The sequence below is a fragment of the Arvicanthis niloticus genome, chromosome 2 (genome assembly GCF_011762505.2).
Source record: "Arvicanthis niloticus isolate mArvNil1 chromosome 2, mArvNil1.pat.X, whole genome shotgun sequence".
Lineage (NCBI taxonomy): Eukaryota > Metazoa > Chordata > Mammalia > Rodentia > Muridae > Arvicanthis > Arvicanthis niloticus.
The window spans coordinates 123,277,318-123,285,722 of NC_047659.1; positions in this window are offsets into that span (position 1 = coordinate 123,277,318).

Sequence of the window (8,405 nt, forward strand, 5' to 3'; positions counted from 1 at the left end):
CCACAGTGAGGGGAGAACATTGATGATGCTGAATGTGCATGAAGAGGTGTCTCTGAGGGTCTGCGTCTGCTATGGTTCCTGCCCACCTGAGGGCCCTTTTGGTGATCAGCATGCCCTTGGATTAGATCATGTTTTCAAGGGTGTTCTCTAGGTTGTATTGTCTGAATTCTTCTCAGGTAGGCTTTGAACTTTTCCTGAATCATTGTGCTGAGATTTATCTAGATTTTCCTTCTATATGCTTTCCCATATTTTTAAAAAACTTGTTATTGATTATATTTTGACTCTGTTGAGCTTTTACTAAAATGAATACACTGTAACCAAGTCTGTTTCTCCTCCCACCCGTTTTTTCTTCCAGAGAAGGGGAAAATTATTTCCTGTCGTATTTTAGCTATATTAAATACTGACAGTTTAGTCAGTGAAAATAGGATATAATTTAAAAAACCCTACCACTAAGTTAGTGTGTGTCATTGGACAATTAGAAACTGTCATAAAAACAACATTCTATAGGGACAAAACCCCCCTCCCCCCAAAAAAAGAAAAAAGAAACATCAATTTTGTGGGTTTTTTTTTTTTGTTTGTTTGTTTTTACTATAAAAATCTCTAGTTTCAGGCTGATGAGATGGCTCAGCAGGTAAAGGTGTGTGTTGTACAAATCTGACAACCCAACCTCAATCCCTGAAACCCATGGTGGAGGGAAGAGCCAGCTCCTGATAGTTACCCTTTAAACCTCCACACGAGCCAACCTGAACTCCCCTATACATACACAGGCCACACAGTTTTTATTTAATGCGTATTGTGTTTTGCCTGTATATATGTCTGTGCATCATGTACATGTACCCAAGGAGGCAGAATACAATAGGGCATGAATTGGATTTGCTGTAATTGGAATTAAGAGCCTTCTATGAGTCACCATGTAGGTGCATCAAACCTGGATCCTCTGGAATAACCATCAGTGCTCTTAACCACGGATTCAACTCTCTACCCTCCACCACACCCCTTGCAAGTTAAAAAGAAAAAAAAATTCCAGCTTCTGCATACCTAGCCAAACTATTTGATGGTTTTCATCCATGGGGCCTTGCCTATCCAGCAGTATGTTGGATGTGTGTGTTGATTGGCTGTGTCAATGTTCTCTGTTTAGGCCCAAGAGAGAAGCTTTGTCTGGTAGTGGTGGTGGTGTCTTGACACTTTGGTCATGTTCAGTTCCTTACACTCTGGTGCAAAGATCTGGAATCCATGGTCCTAGCAGAAGTCTTGCTTAAAAGACCTTTTACCAGCTGGCTCCAGCATTTCTGCCATGGTGAAGGGTGATGAAAATATCAAGTCCAGGTCATCCCCTATCTCGGATGCAATGCTCAAATAACAGGCTGATACAGAAATTGGGGTGTTTGTGTCAGAGAGCCTTTGTGACATTTGCTTTCTGAACTGGGAGAACCAGTTGGCCTTTTTGGTTTGGAGAGGCTGCTTTACCGTAGGGCTCCCTGGTGCCCCTGAGAGGGAGGAGGCTCTCTGGCCAGTGCTTGTCCTGTGGGTTGCTTTGTATTCACATTTGTCCTGGGGCTCTGCTGTCATGCTCTGTGAGCTCAATTTCATTAATAAAAGGTCTCAAATTGGGTGAAAAAATGGCTGTGTTTGGTTTATGGGTTAGATTCTGACGTCCCCTTTTTGGTGTGTGTGTGTAATTTCCTCAGTTTCCTGGTACTAAATTTGACTGGTTGACTCTGGTCAAATAGAAGCCCTCTGCCCCCAACTAAGGGATCTCAGCCAAGAGGTTACAAATGAAGTGAGAGTTGAAAACTGGTAGCAGTCTGGGTCAAGCTTAGCTGTAGAGATCAAATCGGGTCAGGGTGAATGCCCTCGAACAGGACACCTTGGCCTTCAGTCATTGGCCTAACTCTGGGACTGAGTGGGAACTGGAAGTCTCTCTTCATTTCTGGGACGTTGTCCTTAGCCTTGAGCCATCTGCCTGACAACTGAATGCTGACCAGTTACAATGTAACAAGTCAATTGTTCCCTTCCTGTGCTACCGTGCCCCCACTTCCCACTTCTGATCTGTACCTCCTCAATCTTTCCCCTCTCTTGTCTATTCTGAACAGAACTTTTGGGTCTGTTAAAGCAGCGGGCATGTCTTAAGATCTTACTTGTTCTCTGATTCTAAATATAAATTGAATGGCCTGTTTCCTCCTTCCCTCTGGACTTCAAGTTCCTCTCCCCCACCTTCATTTCTCCTTTGTTCCTCTTTCCTCTTTGGTTCTGGGTTGAAATGCAAAGGTTCCTGCATGGTAGGCATGTGTTCTCCACTGAGCTGTGCCTCCAAGCCCATTTCCATTTCTTCTGAGTGGTCTCTCTTGCCATTGAACAATATCGTAGTCCCATTTGGTGCTTTGCCTCAGTTTATGACCACAGGCTCATGCTCTGTCTTCTGGTTAAATACATCTCTCTTTTTTCCCAACAAAGTATAACAAGAAAACAAGAACCATCATATAGAAGTTGAACAAGATGAACTAAGGATAAAGTAAAAGAGCCACAAGGGCGGGCATAAAAACAAGGGACCCACTTGTTCACACATTCAGGAGTCCTGTGAAAGCACTACACTGAAAGCTGCAGTGCCTCTGCAGGGCACTCGGTGCAGACCTGCGCAGGCCTGTGCTTGCCGTTTCAGTTTCCCTGAGTTCATAGGAGCTCTGCCCAGTTGTTTTAGAGGACTGTGCTCTGGTGTCCTCCATTCCTATCTCTCCCACTCGGTCTTCTTTTGTGGGACTCCCTGAGCTCTGAGGGGAGGGATTTGATAGAGACATCTTGTTTACTATGTTCCCAGGTCTCTCCCTGTATACAGTGTGCAGCTCTAGGACTCTGTATTTGTTCCCATCTGCTGCAGGATGCTCTTTGATGATGGCTTAATAAGGTACCAGTCTATGACTAGCAGAGTATCGTTAGGACTCATTTCATCCTGCCCCTCAAATGCCCTTCCCCATTCCCTCTCTCAAAGCCGTCTCCCTTCCCGTCTCCCACCTAATCCTCCCAGACTCATTCTCCCTCCTCCTGCCCTGAACGCATTTTACCCATAAGCATATTTTCCTCTCCAGGGAGGTCCATTTGTTGTCCCCCTTGACTCCCAGTCCCCTTCTTGTTACCTGTCTTCTCTGGGTCTATGGATTGTAGTTTGGTTATAATTTATTTCATAGCTAATATCCATATAAAAGTGAATATATTCCATATTTATCTGAGTCTGAGTGACATTACTCAGGATGATCTTTTTTCTAGTTTCATTAATTTGCCTGTAAATTTGATGATATCATTTTTGTTAAACAACCAAGTAATGTCCCACTGTGCAAATGTACTATATTTTCTTTATTTTCTTTATCTTTCCATCAAGGGACACCTAGGTCATTTCTAATTTCTGACTATTATGAATAGGGCAGCAGTGAACATGGTTGAGAAAGGTCTCTGTGGTAGGATGAAGCATCGTTTGGGTATATGCCCAAGAGTGGTATAGCTGGATCTTGAGGTAGATAAGTTCCCATTTTTGTGAGGAACTGCCATACTGACTTCCACATGGCTTTAAAAGTTTGCACTCCCATCAGCAATTGAGGAGCTGAGAGTTCTATCTCTTGTTCTGAAGGCAGCTAAAAGACTGGCTTCTAGGCAGCTAGGGCGAGGGTCTTGAGGCCCATGCCCACAGTGACATACCTACTCCAATGAGGCCACACCTTCCAATGGTACCATTCCCCTGAGCCAAGCATATTCAAACCACCATAGTCTCTCATTAAACCTGAGGTGTCTGTTTCAGCTAGCCTTGCTAGCCAGTGAGCCCCAGGATCCGCTTGTCTTCACTGAGCCCTGCCTGGCTCTGAGGTTACCTTTATGTGTTCAGTGTCATCAGTCTTTTACATGGATGTTGGGTATCTGAGCTCAAGTAAGTCCTCAGTCTTGAACAGCATGACTTGACCCAGTGAGCCATTTCCTTCCTTTTTGCTTTTTGTAGGTTTTCTGCATAGCTCAGGCTGTCCTGGAACTAACTGTGTTGCTCATGCTTGCCTTAAAATCACACATCTGGGCTGAAGAGATGGCTCAGTGATTAAGAGCAGTAGCTGCTCTTCCAGAGGTCTTGAGTTCAGTTCCCAGCAACCACATGGTGGCTCACAACCATCTCTAATGGGATTCGAAGCCTTCTTCTGATATATGTGAAGGCAGAGATAGTGTACTCATATACATATAAAAAAAAAAAAACCTTTAAAATCACAATCCTTCTGCTTCAGCTGGAGTACAGGTATGTGCCACTCACATCCAGCATGCCATTGATGTGAGTACAACCAGTTGTGTCCTGCAGTCTGGGTTTGTGGGTTTTTTTCCCTCTCATGATTTGATTTATACATGGCTCTATCATCCCATCAAGGCATGCCATCTACCTCTGTCATTACTGATGCTATTTTTTTTTATTTTTGAAACATGGTGTCATGTAGCTCAGGCAGGCCTCCAGAGGAGGGTGACCTTGAGTTTATTATCTTCCTGCCACCCTACCTCTTAAATTTTGGAATTACAGACATTCACACATTTAGTGACTGTTGTATTGCTGTGAAAAAACACTGACCAAGGCAGCTTACAAGAAAGAACATTGAATTGAGGCTTTCTTACAGTTTTAGAGGGCTGTTCCCTATCCCTCATGGCAGGCAGCATGATGGCTCTGGAGCAGTAATCTTATCCATAAGTTGCAGAAGGCAAAGAGGTACAGCCCACCAACTGGGAACCAGACATTCATGTATATGAGCCTGTGGGGGCCACTCTTCTTCAAACCACCACAACCACCAGGCCGGGTTTTATGTAGTCATTTGGACTGAGCCTATTGGTTTTGTGTGTGCTAGGTAACTCTGAGTGAGTGTCCTTCTGATTCCCTAGAGGTCAGCTAAGGGTTTAGCCCAACAACAGAGCTCACCCTGATAAGCATACATATACATTCTGACTTCATACAAGTCACAGGTAGGCTTTTTTGTTTCTTGGTGGTCGTCTTCAATCCTTGTTAACCTTCGACTCCTAGAAATCCAGATTGACTTCTTAACTTGGGAGTATGCCCCTGTCCCCAAAAGGAGCCCAAACTTCATCTCCATTCTGACAAGGCCTGCTTGTCTGGGGAGAACACCCCTACTCTTATAATTCGTATAATATGTTAAATTTAGGCAAAAAGGACCTGCCCTGGGCCCAGAGCTTTAGGGGAATCTTTGCTATCTTGTCTTTTCTCTGGCTGTGTCCTACTTAACTAGCAGAAGATTCCAGAAGCTAAGGAGACATGGCCAACCAGAGCCAACCCTCTATTTCATTCTGTGAACATTAAGACTCAATACCAACCACCCTGCCCATGCCAAAGGGGCATCTTTAAATCTTAAAGATTGTGATGAACCTTTTTTTTCCCCAATTAAAAATTAGGTTGTGGGTGTGGTGGTACACATACGTAGTTCCATCACTTTGGAGGTGGAAGGGAAGAGTAGCAAGTCATATATGGCCATCTTTGGCTATATAGGGAGTTCAAATCACCTGAACTACGTGAGAACTCATCTTAAAAACCAAAAACCAGGCTGGAGAGTCGGCTCAGTAGTTAAGAGCACTGACTGCTCTTTCAGCGGTCCTGAGTTCAGTTCTCAGCAACCACATGGTGGCTAACAACCATCTATATAATGGGATCAGATGCCCTCTTCTTGTGTGTCTGAAGACAGTGACAGTGTACTCATATATAAAATAAATAAAATGTAAAAAAAACAAAAGAAAAAGCCTGGATCATTAGATCTCTGGTGTCACTCCTGTTACTGGCAGCTCCTAGCATTTGCTTCTAGCCAGTCGTAGGCAGAACCAGGACGGTCCTCATCCTTGATCACCAGCTCCAGTGGTCACCAGTGTGCATTCTATAGCTCCACAGAGAATGAAAACGAGCGTTTGGAAGTAGAAAACCAAGCCCAGCTGGCTTTGGGCCTCCAAACAGGAAAAGGTTGGACCTGAGAAGCAGGCTTTGGGTCAGTCTGGCAACCGTGCTGCTTAGGAGTGAGATGGAGCCCAGCGAAGCACCAACACTAACGAGATCTCTGGCCAACCAAAAGGGGATCAAAAACAAGGGTCCTGCCAAGAAATCCACCCCAGCTCCAGAGAGAAGAGGAAACTTCCAAAACGAGAGGCGAGAGGCGTTAGAAGAAACCAACTCTCTGTAGTCCTAGGCTAAGGAGCAGGAGAAACCCCTCTTCCCTCGCCCCTCCATCCCCTGCGCTACTCCTCCTCCCATGGCCCCGCCCCTCTCACCTACTCTTGCCTACCAGTTGCAGGGCTCTGCTGCCGTCGCGTGGGGAGCAGTTTTCCTCCAGCCTTTCCCACCCACGTGCACATTTATCTTCCCAGACAAGGTTAACGCCTCGTCTCCCACAGCTGTATCTCCTGAACCCCTCCCTTGGAGACTTTGTTCTCTGTGGCCCTCTTTGGTTCTCTGCTTTTCTTGATTTTCATAGAGGAGCTTGAGAGTGCGCCCCCCCGTCCCTAAAAGGGCTCCAAACCGTATCTTCATTCTTCCAAGGTCTGAACTGGCATCAGCAGCAGGCTGGACAGGGCAGATAATGCTTAGACCCCAGGATGTCCCCGGCCAAACTATCACCAGCTAGGGTTCCCACCTTACCTAGTGCCTTAAACTAGGATGGGCAAGTCCTTTGGGGCACAGGAAGGATGGATTGGGGCCTACCCATCTTCCCTTCACGCAGGATTTGGAAGCTAGTGCGGTGACAGATGTAGGCAGATATTATCCGTCATCTAGTTGAGGTCCTGTGACAGCTGCCTAAGGCATGCTGGGGCACTCTCCCACCCCCACTTCCGTATTGCTGAGCTGTTTCCCATCATCCACTGGGATACTCATAGCTAGGAGCTAGCCCTACCCCATCACCTTCTCTTCCCCACCTTCCTTTTTTCCCTTCTCTCACGAACTACTTTCTGGACAATTGTGTTGTTTTTCCTTCAGTGTTCACACTTAGTCACCAACCACTTCTGCTGCTGCAGCAAACATTCATCTTCGACCATCCGGTTCTGTCCGCATTGCCTTCCTCAAGGTACTCTGTGGGGAAAGGGGACCCCAGTGCAATGGGTTGCATTACCGACCATCTTGGTTTAAGGGAAGGTAGGACCCTCCCCCCTTTACACTGCCACAGAGTGAAACGGAGGGCAAATGTTGATGACCAAGGGTGTAGGGGCCACCTTCTCCCTTTGTTCTGAGGAGGTGGTTGTTTTTCCCACTCTGAAAAAAATAGATTTTTTTCCCTCTTTCCTCCTCCCCCATCACTCTGTGTGTCAGAGGAACACATGTTTAACAGGTACCTCCACTTCTGCTTCTGCCACAGATAACTGCCATTAACCTTAAGGCACACTTCCCCAGGTCTTTTTATTTTTTATTTTATGTGAATGAGTGTTTTATCTGCATGTGTGTCTATGCACCGTGTGTGCAGTACTCAAGGAGGTCAGAAGAGGACATCAGATCCTCTAGAACAGCAGTTGCAGCCAGTTGTGGGTTGCCATCTTGGGTACTAGGAGTTGAATGCAGGTCCTCTGCGGGAGCTTTTAACTGCTGGGCCATCTCTCCAGTCCTACCAGGCTCTTTTCAAGGCACGTGCCAACACAATTCGTATAGTTAACAGAAATGTACTTACAGATGTACTTTTGCCTTAGGTTCCTGCTGTTTTCAGTTGGCTCTTTTTCACTGCCACATCCTGTCTCCTGCATTTCTCTTTTCTGTTCCTTAAATGTATCTATGCCCCAAACTTATCTATCAGTCCCCAGATTTCTAGAGATTCAAGCTTTACTTCTAGCTGAGTGGTCATCACAACTTGCATCATGTCCCTGTCCCTAGGTGCCCCCTTTTCTGGAGAAGTTTCTGCTATTTCCCTTAGTTACCCTTACTTTTGAGTTGTCAAGACACCACAGGGGAGGACAGTGGCCAGTCTCCCTCCCCATTGCCTTTCTCGTGTGCCTACTGCCCCCCCCTTTTTTTTCTCTTTTCTTCTCATGTTCCCTCTCTCCCTGATACCTCCTAGGACCCCGGTGGTCCAGAGTCCATGTGTGGCTTATGTGTCAGTCCCATGGGTATGTCAGTCTCTTCTCCTTCCCTGCTGTCTATTCTGCTTTCTGAGATGCCTTCCAACTCCTGTCAGATCTGGGGACCCTGCTGGTCTGGTGCCCCAATATCTTAACCTCTTATTAGAAACATGCCCTTGACATGAAAGAGCTCTCTCCATGTGTTCTTACCTGATCTCACTGGGGAAGGTCCTGTCCCCAAGGGCCCTGGAGGGGGTTGGGAGGATGTATGCAGGGGAGGGTTACATGTGTGTCTACCTCTGGATCTGCTTCTCTCAGTAGTGAACGGCTTTTGGGATCAGCATATGGCTTGATAA